Source organism: Bos grunniens, chromosome 10 (genome assembly GCF_055505025.1).
Source record: "Bos grunniens cultivar Pamir isolate PY7600 chromosome 10, Bosgru_T2T1.0, whole genome shotgun sequence".
Classification (NCBI taxonomy): domain Eukaryota; kingdom Metazoa; phylum Chordata; class Mammalia; order Artiodactyla; family Bovidae; genus Bos; species Bos grunniens.
The window spans coordinates 731,269-743,699 of NC_141174.1; the positions used below are offsets into that span (position 1 = coordinate 731,269).

Genomic DNA, 12,431 nt, shown 5'->3' on the forward strand with positions numbered 1-12,431 from the left:
TTTCCCTTCTGGTTTCCTCAGTGTGTATGCCCAGCAGTGGGATTGCTGGATCATAGGGCAGTTCTATTTCCAGTTTTTTAAGGAATCTCCACACTGTTCTCCATAGTGGCTGTACTAGTTTGCATTCCCACCAACAGTGTAAGAGGGTTCCCTTTTCTCCACACCCTCTCCAGCATTTATTATTTGTAGACTTTTGGATCGCAGCCATTCTGACTGGTGTGAAATGGTACCTCATAGTGGTTTTGATTTGCATTTCTCTGATAATGAGTGATGTTGAGCATCTTTTCAAGTGTTTGTTAGCCATCTGTATGTCTTCTTTGGAGAAATGTCTATTTAGATCTTTGGCCCATTTTTTGATTGGGTCGTTTATTTTTCTGGAGTTGAGCTGTAGGAGTTGCTTGTATATTTTTGAGATTAGTTGTTTGTCGGTTGCTTCATTTGCTATTATTTTCTCCCATTCTGAAGGCTGTCTTTTCACCTTGCTAATAGTTTCCTTTGATGTGCAGAAGCTTTTAAGTTTAATTAGGTCCCATTTGTTTATTTTTGCTTTTATTTCCAATATTCTGGGAGGTGGGTCATAGAGGATCCTGCTGTGATGTATGTCAGAGAGTGTTTTGCCTATGTTCTCCTCTAGGAGTTTTATAGTTTCTGGTCTTACGTTGAGATCTTTAATCCATTTTGAGTTTATTTTTGTGTATGGTGTTAGAAAGTGTTCTAGTTTCATTCTTTTACAAGTGGTTGACCAGATTTCCCAGCACCACTTGTTAAAGAGATTGTCTTTAATCCACTGTATATTCTTGCCTCCTTTGTCAAAGATAAGGTGTCCATATGTGCGTGGATTTATCTCCGGGCTCTCTATTTTGTTCCATTGATCTATATTTCTGTCTTTGTGCCAGTACCATACTGTCTTGATAACTGTGGCTTTGTAGTAGAGCCTGAAGTCAGGTAGGTTGATTCCTCCAGTTCCATTTTTCTTTCTCAAGATCGCTTTGGCTATTTGAGGTTTTTTGTATTTCCATACAAATTGTGAAATTATTTGTTCTAGCTCTGTGAAGAATACTGTTGGTAGCTTGATAGGGATTGCATTGAATCTATAAATTGCTTTGGGTAGTATACTCATTTTCACTATATTGATTCTTCCAATCCATGAACATGGTATATTTCTCCATCTATTAGTGTCCTCTTTGATTTCTTTCACCACTTTTTTACTTTGTTTCTTGTGCTTTTGGTGTTGTATCTAAAAAATCATTGACAAATTTAAGGTTACAAAGGGTTTTATGATTTTAGCTATTATATTTAGATTTTTGATCTATTTGTTGAAAGGCTGTTCTTTTCCATTTTATTTTCTCGGCACCCTTGTCAAAAATTAATCAACTGTCGATGTATGGATTTCTTTTTAGACTCTCCATTCAGTTCAGATGATTTTTTGTGTCTGTTCTTAAGCCATCACCACCCTGTCTTGATGACTATAACTGTTTGCTAAGTTTTGAAATCGGAAATGGTCAGTTTTCCAACCTTGTTCTTTTTCAGAATTATTTCGGCTATTTTGGGTCCCTTGAGTTTCCATATGAATTTTAGAATTAGCTTGTCAATTTCCATAAAGAAGCCAACAGTAATTCTGGTAGGGATTGCCTGGAATCTGTAGATCAATTTTGGGAGTATTGCCACCTTAGCCGGAGAAGGCAATGGCACCCCACTCCAGTACTCTTGCCTGGAAAATCCCATGGATGGAGGAGCCTGGTGGGCTGCAGTCCATGGGGTCATTAACAGTCGGACACGACTGAGCGACTTCACGTTCACTTTTCATTTTCCTGCATTGGAGAAGGAAATGGCAACCCACTCCAGTGTTCTTGCCTGGAGAATCCCAGGGACGGGGGATCCTGGTGGGCTGCTGTCTATGGGGTCGCACAGAGTCAGACACGACTGAAACACCTTAGCAGCAGCAGCAGCAGCAGCAGCAGCCACCTTAGCATATTAAATCTTGTGATCCATGAACATGAAATGTTTTTCCATTCATTTAGATCTTCTTTCATTGTTTTTTTTAACAACATTTTGTAGCTTTCAGAGTGTATATTTACACTTCTTTTGTTAAATTTATTCCCACATACTTTATTCTTTTTGATGCTACTGTAAAAATTATTTTCTTAGTTTAAGTTTTGGATTGTTCACTGAAAACATATAGAGATACAACTTATTTTTATTAATCTTATATCCTGTGACGTTGCTAAGCTAGTATATTAGCTTTAGTCTTTCACCATTAAGTATGAAGTTAGCTGTGGGATTTTCATAGATACTTTTTGTCAGATTGAGGAAATTCTCTTCTTTTCCTAGTTTGGGTGTGTTTTTCCTCTTTCCCAACATAGCTTTAAAACAATATTTTTTTAAATAAATTTTTATTGGAGTATAGTTACTTTACAGTGTTCTGTGTTTAGGTATTTTTAATCATGAAAAGGCATCTTTTTTTTTTTGCGTTTATGGAGATAATCATGTGTTTTTATTTTGTTTTATCAAGGTGTATTATATTAATTTTGGGGTGTTAAGCCTACCTTGTATTCCTGGGATAAATCCCACTTGGGTAATGTGTATAATTCTTTTTATGTACCACACTGGATTCAGTTTGCTAGTGTTTTGTAGAGGATTTTTGGGTCTATATTCACAAGAGGTATTTGTCTCTGTGTGTGTGTGAGAGAGAGAGAGCGCGCGATGTCTCTCTCTGGTTTCCCCAAAATGTGTTTGATTGATTTCTGCCACCCATTAAAGACTTTATCTATTTGGTTGCTGTCATTCATACTTAGAGCCTTCTAAGAAAGGCTAAGAGAGGTCGAGTGAAGGTGTTCTATGGAATTTCTATGGAAATCTTGGTATAGACAAAAGTCAGGAGTGGTGATTTACTTTAAAAGATAATTCTGTTTTGCCAGAGGATCCATGATTGAATCCCATTGAAAAATAATTCTCTGATGCTCTTTAAATATGACTCCATTTATAATGATTTAATTTATACTTAGCTTTGTAGGAACATAATGATTATCTACAACAAGATACTTTAAAAATTTGACAGTCTTGGTTATCTGTGAGAACAGTGTGGCTCTTCTTTCTGTATTATACGTGTGTAGCTGTATATTGTGTTTGTGTATCCATATATTTTTTATAGTACTTCCAACCCCCCTTTTTTTTAGTTTCCTCACCTTAAGAAGGGTAGGCATAACTTGTGCTCTATCTTTAGCTTTATAGGGATACTTTGGGAAGGTCAAAAGTATAAATAGGATATTGATAGTACCCTAACTTAATTCCCTGGAGCTTAGACCTTAAAAGAAAATCTGTTCTTAAGTTTCTGTCACAAGTTTTAGAGATTAAGAAAATGATCTATTTGGGCAAAGGAAGTGGAATCTCAGCCCTTAAGTCTGGGGGGATTCCAGTGTATTTTGTATTTGCGGTCCATAGTCAGGGAAAACCTTCTTAGGTGGCAAGTCAGCTGTTGTATAAAACCTGCCATTAACCTCTATACTGCAAAGCAAAAAAGAATCCTGAAACCTCAGATTCCTGGAGACACAAGTGATCTGGTGGGCGGGATTGAATTCCTCCCCTGAAAAAGAAGCTGATGCTTGGCAAAAATTCCTCTGGGGGACATCTGGCATAGTAACATCATGTGTTGACTGAAGCGTCACAATTAAACACGCTTTTGAGAGATGTCAACCCCAAACTGCAGTGGGAGGGAGGGGTTGTCACAGCTTTCTCCTTTGAGCTCCTGGAACAATTTTCAGAGCTTGGTGCACCTCAGAGGTAGGAGCGCTCCTGCATTGCTCTTGTTTTCAGGGAAGACGCTGCTGCTGCTGCTGCTGCTAAGTCGCTTCAGTCGAGTCCGACTCTATGGGACCCCATAGACAGCAGCCCGCCAGGCTCCCCCGTCCCTGGGATTCTCCAGGCAAGAACACTGGAGTGGGTTGCCATTTCCTTCTCCAATGCAGGAAAGTGAAAAGTGAAAATGAAGTCGCTCAGTCGTGTCCGACTCTTAGAGACCCCACGGACTGCAGCCTACCAGGCTCCTGCATCCATGGGATTTTCCAGGCAAGAGTACTGGAGTGGGGTGCCGTCGCCTTCTCCTCAGGGCAGATGAGTTGAGTCTAAAGGAGAACCGTGCGCTTGCCATGTTTGTCTGTCACAGCGCCCCTCTGGGTTCAACTGTAGCTGTTCTTGCAAAAATCAAGTAAGTTCTCTGGACTTTATACTACCTAAAGTTGTGAGTGAGCTGGCTGTCTCACTTTTTTTTTTTTTAAATACTCAGTAGGCATCCTGCCCTGTGGCAGCAGGAGAATAGGGAGGTAAAGTTCCCAGATTTTAGCCCAGGACTCGGTATTGCAATTTTTAAATTTCACACTCAGGTTTTGGTGTAGGTGTGCCTCTTTTTATATAATTAGTGTGTTCCTGACAAAAAAATTGTGTAAATAATATTTTTATGTATCAAATTCTTTGGAAGACAGGTGAACTTAGTACTTAAAATAATTCTTTTTAAGTACTAAAATAGTACTTAAAATGATTAACTCTTGAGATTAAAGAAAAAACTTCTGAGTTCTCCATTTGTGGCTTTCCTGTACCTATGTAGATTTGGTCTTATAATGTTATTTTTCTGACACCATCACTACCATGTGTAAATTGCCAGTAGCTGCAAACAAGTAAATTGATGGAGTCTTCTTGTATGGTGGACTGAATTAATACACCTCCTCCCCCTAACCTGTAAATATGGTTCCTCACATGACAAAGAGACCGTGCAGACTTAAGGGTGGGGAATTCTGACACGGGCGCAGGGTAAGCAGAGGTCCTTGTGAGAGGGAAGTAGGTGGATCCGAGAGAAGGTGTTAACGAGAGTGGAAACAGACGGGGAGGAGGAGGTGCGACGGGGGCAGCAGAAAGGGGAGCGGCGCCCCTGCTGGAGGGGCCGAGCCGAGGAGCCGCGGAGCCGCGGGCTCTCCCGGAGGACGACGGCCAGGCCCCTGGCCTGCCCGAGAGGAGCGCGGCTCTGTCACTTGGCTGCTCTGTGGAACCCAGCCTGAGACTTCTGAGCTCTAGAACTATAATAAGACGCATTTATGTTGGCAGTGGCACCCCACTCCAGTACTCTTGCCTGGAAAATCCCATGGACGGAGGAGCCTAGTGGACTGCAGTCTATGGGGTCGCTAAGAGTTGGACACGACTGAGCAGCTTCACTTTCACTTTTCACTTTCACGCGTTGGAGAAGGAAATGGCAACCCACTCCAGTGTTCTTGCCTGGAGAATCCCAGGGACGGGGGAGCCTGGTGGGCTGCCATCTATGGGGTCGCACAGAGTTGGACACGACTGAAGCGACTTAGCAGCAACTTAGCAGCATGTTGTTCATAAACCATGAAGTTTATGTAATCTTTTACAGCAGCAATAGGAAACCAACACATCTTGCTTAAGACTGGATGAACCAAGAGATAATTTTGCCCCAGGCTTGGGTAACTGAGTAGGATAACAGTGTGAAGCAATCAGTCATTTAAACAACCATTTAGTAGAAACTGGTAACAAATGCCTGCTTCTTAGAAGAAATAGGATGGTGTTCCCTCTAGGGAATCCCCAAGACATTCCTTTCTGATCTTGGTACCCAGCCTGGCTGAGCTGCTGTGACCAGCGGTTCTGGTTTCCATAGGAATGCTGGGAAGTAGACCCCCAGGGCAGGCCTCTTTTACCAAGTTGGTGGCTAGAAAGCTTCACATCTCAGGGCTGCACCACATACAACTGTGACCTAGCGTGCATCTTGAGGCCTCTTCCTGGCGTCATCTTCTGCCCTTAGTCTTTCTTCCTTTCTTACACTTTAGTTAATTTCAATAATTTGTCCTAAGTCTTTTCTAGACCAAGCAGGAATTAGGTAAATATCTCATTAAATAAATGCATTTATATACAAACCATGAATAATACGGACAATGTAGAAAGACGTTTGACTTTCTATCCAGGATTTTGTTTCTTAAATCTTTGTGGTGTGGTGTTCGTGCTATTTTTATCTTTCTCCTAAGAGGGAAAAAGTAGGTCTCAGATTAATTAATGGCGTTTTAGAGTTTTTAAAAAGTATATAGTGAGAAATCAGTAAAATTGAGGCATACTTTAAGAAACAAATTTTATTGGCAAAATGATGGAAGTCGTACACAGGCCTCTCTTTTCTGTGTTGGTGGAATATCCCCTCAGTAATGGGAAAATTCAGGCCACTGAAGCAGTCTGTCCTCTAACCACATCAATACTGGATTGAAATGACATATTTTTCCTATAGAAAAAACTATTTAAAACATGTAATAAGGAAATGTTGTACTTCATATCTAAATAAATGATGTTGCATTGAAAGGATGTGAGCACTGAACCTCATCAGTGGATCTGCGCTAGCCCTTCCCTGTGAATGTGCCCCTGTTTTTCCTTTATACCAATGTCCTTGTTTGTAAGGAAACATCATAATTGGCTAGAGTAGGACAGATCTAACGGGTACACACAAATCAAACACATAACTTTGATGTACTTTTGTCATGTATAAATTGGGCAAAAGAGCCACAGTTCGATTCATCCATTACGGACTTGTTGATTCTTGTGTGTCTGGCACCGTAACAGATGCTGGATTTTTGCAGGGAACAAATTAGACACGGCTCCTCCCCTCATTGAACACATCTAAAGAGAAAGACCTTCCTTCCGTAACCACACAGTTGACCATAGGATTGCAGTTGTGATAGGCCATGGGGTCATGCAGACGCTCTGAGAGAGTCTGAGGGTGGCCGGCCTCCGGAGGAAGTGGGGGAGCATCTGTGTGGCGGAGTGTCCGCCGGCCCTGCTGTCGTGGGGTGCCGCGTAGGGGGCGGGCAGCGAGGTGTTTCTGCCAGAGGCAGCGGCAGATGGTCCTGGAGAGGGGAGGGCTTGCAGCCCCGGTACCGGATGGAAGGCCTTTGTGGCCCAAGCTTGTGTCCAAGCAGGAGAGCCGCAGGAAACGCGCTGAGAAGGTAGCCGAGCCGGTGGGCGGGCTCTGTGGGTTGTTCAGGTGTCACCCTGAGTGCAGGGTGAAGCTGCTGAAGGATTTTTCAGAGATTAGTTTTGCACTGTTAAAAAAACGGCTTCCTCGTGTGAGGGGCATGGTAGGAAAGAGTGTCTGAGGGGAGACCAGTTCAGAGGCTCTTGTGGAAGTTCAGGTGCAAATACAAGTTGGGATTGGGTAACGATTAGAAATTAAGAATTGTGAAAGTATTTGAGATATATTTAGCAGAATATATCAGCGGAACTTGGGTGGTAGTGATATGAGATTTTCGGGCTGGAACAAACATATGTTTGAAGGTACGGTTTGTTCAGATGGTGTATTAATTTTCAGTTGCTGCATAACAAATCACCACAAACTTAGTGACTTGTAATAGCACTTGTTCATTAGCTTACAGTTCGGTAGGTTAGAATTCTCCACGGCATGGTTAACGTCAAGATGGTAGGCAGATGGGACTTCCCAGTGGTGCAGTGGTTAAGACTCCGCCTTCTCATGCAGGGGGTGCAGGTCCCGTCCCTGGTTCAGGGGCTGAGATCCCACATGCCTCTCTGCCAAAAATACTAAAACAGAACAGAAGCAATAGTATAACGAATTCAATGAAGACTTCAGATGGCCCACATCAGAAATCGTAAAAGAAAAAGATGGTAGCCAGCCAGAGTTCTTGTCTGGCGGCTCTGGGAAGAAATGCACTTGGAAGCTTGTTGCCATGGCCAGCAGACTCTCCTCCCAACGTCTTCAGTCTGCGGCCGCAGCGTCCTCAGTGGCGCCAGTGGGGCCTCTGTCGGCTGCAGAGGCCGTCTGCACCCACTCACCTGGCCCCCCGTCTTCAGGCCTCTGAGCTGGTGACACGCTTCCTGGCTCCTGCGCTCTGACGTCCGAATCTTCTGTCATCTCTAGGCTTTGTGTAATTAGGTCCGACTTACCTGAACAATCTTCCTATCGTGAGATCAACTGATTTGGGACCTTAAGTACATGAGCAGCAAAATCCCTGTCTCCCAAGAGTGGCGTCTCCTCGTTCTCAGGTGCTCAGGGCAGGGGCCACACAGAGGCCACGGAGGCCGAGTTGGGATTCTTCCTTAGAGCTCACAGAAGGTGAGCCAGGGGTGATGCCCGTGGGGTGGGCAGAAAGGATCGAACCCAGATGTGTACAGATCAAAGCTTGAGATGCCTCTGACATACTCTAGTAGACACACGTGGTGATAGCAGTCGTGGGTAATGAAAGCTTGCTGTGTGCTGCCGAGCTGGTGCTTGTATCAACTCATTTAGTCCACACGGTAGCCTTATGAAGTCAGTACCATTTTTATTATTCCAATTTTACAGATGGGGAAACTGAGTCTTAGAGACGTCACTGACTTGCTCAGGATTACCCAGGAAGTAAATATAAAGTTTTGAAACCTGAGTGGTCTGGCCCCCCAGGCTGACCTAAACTGTTGTGCTTTCTTTCATCAGTGGGATGTGGGCCTGGAGCTCGGCGAAGGTGTCTGGGCTGCAGGTGAAAATTCTAGCATCACTGGGATGTAGATGGCTTTGGAAGCCCAGTTGTGAATGAGATCATCTCAGGAAAGCTTGTAGAATGGAGAGAAGAAGGGGACTCAGAACTGAGCCTCGAAGAACTCTAGAATTTAGACGATGGGTAAGAAAGGAGTAGCTAAGAAGGAATGCAAAGGAGGAACGGCCGGGAGCGGGTGGGGGTGGGAGAGACCTCGGAGAGCTGTGATGCCAGGAAGGCAAGGAGAGAAGGTGCTTCAGAGGGCCTGTCAGAGCCGACTGAGCAGCTGATGACCTTATCAAGAGCAATTTTAGTGGAGGTTTGAGGGGGAGGCCAGATTGCAATGGACTGAGGAGTGGATGCAAGTGAGTACTTAGAAAAATTACTTTTTTTACATGTACAACACTGCTTTATTTATTGATTTAATTTATATCTGGCAGTGCTGGCTGGGCTTTCCCTCGCTGCACAGGCTTCTAGAGCACGGGCTCAGCAGCTGTGAGGCACAGGCTTCACTTCTCCGTCACACGTGGGCTCTGCCCGGGCCGGGATCACACCTGTGTCCCCTCATTGGCAGGCGGATTCTTATCCACTGTGCCGCCAGGGAAGTCTGCGAGTGGAAACTTTGAAGAGGCTTGGTTCCAGAGGGGATTAAAGAGAGAGACTTCGCCAGGGGTTCCGCTGGGGCAGGGCAGCTATGTTTTGTTATTTTAAGAGGAGTGATGCTAGAATACGTTTAGTGTGAGTCCATTATAGGGAGAAAGAGAGAGAGAACTACTGAAGATACACAGAAAGAGGGGATAACTGAAGGCACTGAGAAGGCCCGTTGCTTCTTTTTTTTTTGAACACAATTTCTTTCTTTATTTGGCAGTGCTGGGTCTCAGTCGCGGCACCCGCGGTCTCTGTTGCAGCACACGGGGTCTTCAGTTTCCATGTGTGGGCTCTAGTTCCCTGACCAGGGGTCGACCCTGCGCCCACTGCTCTGGGAGCACCTTCTTAGCCACTGAACCACCAGGGAAGCGCCCTCATCGCTTATGTTATGATGACAAGTGGGAATGGATACAGACTCTTTTGTAGATTTGGTGGCAGGAAGATATGGGAGTTTTCAGGCCATGCTTTTTTCCCCCCTTCTCTATGAATTGTGAAGAAGGGCAGTTCTTTATTCAAGAAGAGAAAAATAGTTTTATTGTTTTAAAAATTGTTCTTCTGGTCTTTAAAAATTCTTAGATATGGAGAAACATGCAAAAAGTAGACAGAATTCACACGCTTCAGACGGAAGTTTATAGGAGAGCGTTGCAGAAGGACATACAGACAGGTGAAGGACATACAGAAAGGCTTTGGATGCGGCCAGACGCGCTCTGCGCTCTCCACAGAGGTCGTTCTCTGGACGTGGTTTCTGGATCATGCCAAAATTCTTCGTAAGCATAATGTTCTTTTTCTTACTTTTGAAGTGTTATATTTAGTTCCGTTCTTCTAAGTTAAATTTATTTGGTACATGTATTGGGGGGAAAAAAGGCTGTTTGTTACTGCTTTACGAGCATTTGTTTTCTTATTGACTCAGTTTTCACATTGGCTCCATCATGTAATTCCAGAATCAGCTGGATAAGTAAACACTGCTGTTTTAGACACTGAAAGCACAGTGAGTCTTGAGGGTAAGTGACCCCGGCAATAAGAGAAAAGTGGGCAGCATTGTTTTAAAGTACACAGATATTAAATATAACTTTGTTCTGCCTCCAGCAGAATGTTGTCCAGAGAGATGGTTTGAGGGCCAACCACAAATCTAAACAGCTTCAGAACAGCTTACCACCTGGCACTTAAAAGGAACCTAGTGTGCTGGCTGTTCAGCTTAGCCGCTAGCTCTCACGTCGTCCCCAGGATCAGACTACTCGACTCTGCAGACGAGGGGTCAAGATGTTTAGGTTTCAGGGTTTTGTACATGCTGGACACCCCCAGAATTAGAGTTTATCTTGTAAATTGTTGTATAAATAATTTATTTCCCCTTAACAAAAAGAAAAAAAAAGAACCGAAATAGCAGAGAACGAGTTTTTTCTCACTGCATACAATTGTCACCTTTTGAATGAAGCTAAATTAGTCCAAGAAGCTTATGTTTTTGCAGCGTTGAGTAAGAAAAGGCAAGGTTTTACAAGAAAAGTTCTGTTACAGCTTCGTTGGTCTGGTCGCAGTAAAATAGATGCTACATCTGTACTTCCCAGGTGGTAGATTGAGAGCAGACCCAGGTGTATTAAATAAGGATGACTGAGTCGCGTGGCGCCTCACGCCTCTGTTTGAGGAATTCCACTTCCTCAGAGAACTTGCCCCATTTTCCCCACTCGCCCTGGTCTTCAGGCTCCTCTTCCCACATGGTTGAACCATCTTATCAGGGGAAAAAAATTCCTCTGTGGCCCTCTAGTTTTTGCTTTCCCTTTCCCACCAGATGTTGAAAGAGCAGTTTATACCAGCTGTTGCTGTGGCTTTATCTCCTGTTCAGTCTTTGATGCCCCCAAGAAGCGCGCTGTCTGCAGTTACTCATGTCCCCCTGTTCTCCTAATCTGGGAAGAGCCTCCGTTTAATCCTCCTCGGCCCATTAGGGCCGTCGGCACACGAGTGTGGGCTCGGTGTGGGCTTGCTCTCCCCGGTCCCGCCCATCCCTGACCACCTCGCCGCCCTCTCCCCCTGGCCTCCTCTGCTTGCCCCTTAAATGTTGGTAATCTGCCGTCAGCCCTCTTTCTTCTAACTCTGCACGGTCTTTCTGGGAAATCAAGTATCACAGCTTGAACTACCATCTGAGTCTCTCTCTTCTGCTTGGATCTCTTTCTGGGGTTCCTTACCAGTTACTCCCAAGTACCCGCCGAGCAAGAGGTAGCTGGGCAGCCCTCGGGGCCCACTCACGCTCAGATCGAAGGCTGCCTCTTCCTCCAGAGCTGGCCGTGGTTTATTTAGGGACATTTCCCACCTGCCTGGACCCCAGCTAGACGCATCCTGGACGTCCTCTGCCTTGGGTCCTGCCCACCTACCGGTTCCTTCCCCCAGTGTGTCAACTCCGTCTCTGAAAGGGCGCCTTCATTTCTGGCTCAGCGTTGCCACTGCCGGGATCTTAGTTCAGTGTCTGACCGAAAGTGATGGCTGTCGTTTACCGAGCTTTCTGTGTTGGGTCCTTTGCTGAGCGTCTTGCGCGTCTCATTTGGCTCTCACACTATGTGTATGGTTGGGACTATGTCTGGCCTCTCTGGCCCTCTCGCTCCTGTTGTCTGCCCCTCGCTGGAGTCCAGTGTAGCGGTGAAAAACAGTTCCTGTGGGCCTCGATGCCCTTTGAGTTGGTGGTGCCTAATTTCAGGCACGGATGCTGCACATTTTCAGTTTCTGCCCCAGGCTTCTGACTCCTGCTCACGTTTCAGCAGCCTGGTGGGAACTGGCTGGGCGAGCATGCGGACCCCAGAGGCGAGAGGCGGAGTGCCCCGCAGGGCAGCCCACGCCAGAGTGGGCAGAGCTGATGTCATAGGCGCCCGTGCGCTTGGGAGCTCTGGCGTGTCTCTGGGACTCCAATTTCTCGGCTTCTGCCCGTTCGCATCCATTCTTCCTTCCAGCGGCCTGCCCGGCTGTCTTTAGGCCCAGCTCCATGTGCAGGCACAGCAGGCTCACACGGACTGTTTGCTTCTCAAAGCTGTGCAAGGTCAGCCCCCCGTGTAAGCTCCTTACTCTTTACGGTTCAGGGGTCAGCCTCTCCTGCACACCCTTAGTAGGTGTTCAGAATTGAGGTCCAGGCCCCATGAGCAGAGAGCCCTCAGATGGGGCGCCGAGCGCAGGAGCCTGAGAGTGTCGTGCCCCGGAGCCCGCGTCCTCGGGACAGGCAGGCGGGGAGCAGCCTGCTCGCCCGGAGCTCGTGCGCTGGTCCCTCTGAGGTGGACGCCTCTCATACTGTCCCCGGAA

The 12,431-nt window shown here is 45.6% G+C and overlaps 1 protein-coding gene across 7 annotated transcripts in view; it reads left to right on the forward strand.

Annotated features, from left to right (window-relative positions):
* Window positions 1–12,431, forward strand: part of RPS6KA5 (ribosomal protein S6 kinase A5) — a 200,612-nt gene that overhangs the window by 5,995 nt on the left and 182,186 nt on the right. For 2 of the 7 annotated variants that reach the window (XM_086319115.1, XM_086319119.1), the window contains exons 1-2: window positions 8,972–9,325; window positions 9,732–9,922. The exons of the other annotated variants lie outside the window; for them this stretch is intronic. The gene's annotated coding sequence lies outside the window, so the exon portion shown is untranslated. Of the gene's footprint in view, window positions 1–8,971; window positions 9,326–9,731; window positions 9,923–12,431 lie in introns of those variants that run through there. 7 annotated transcript variants of the gene reach the window in all.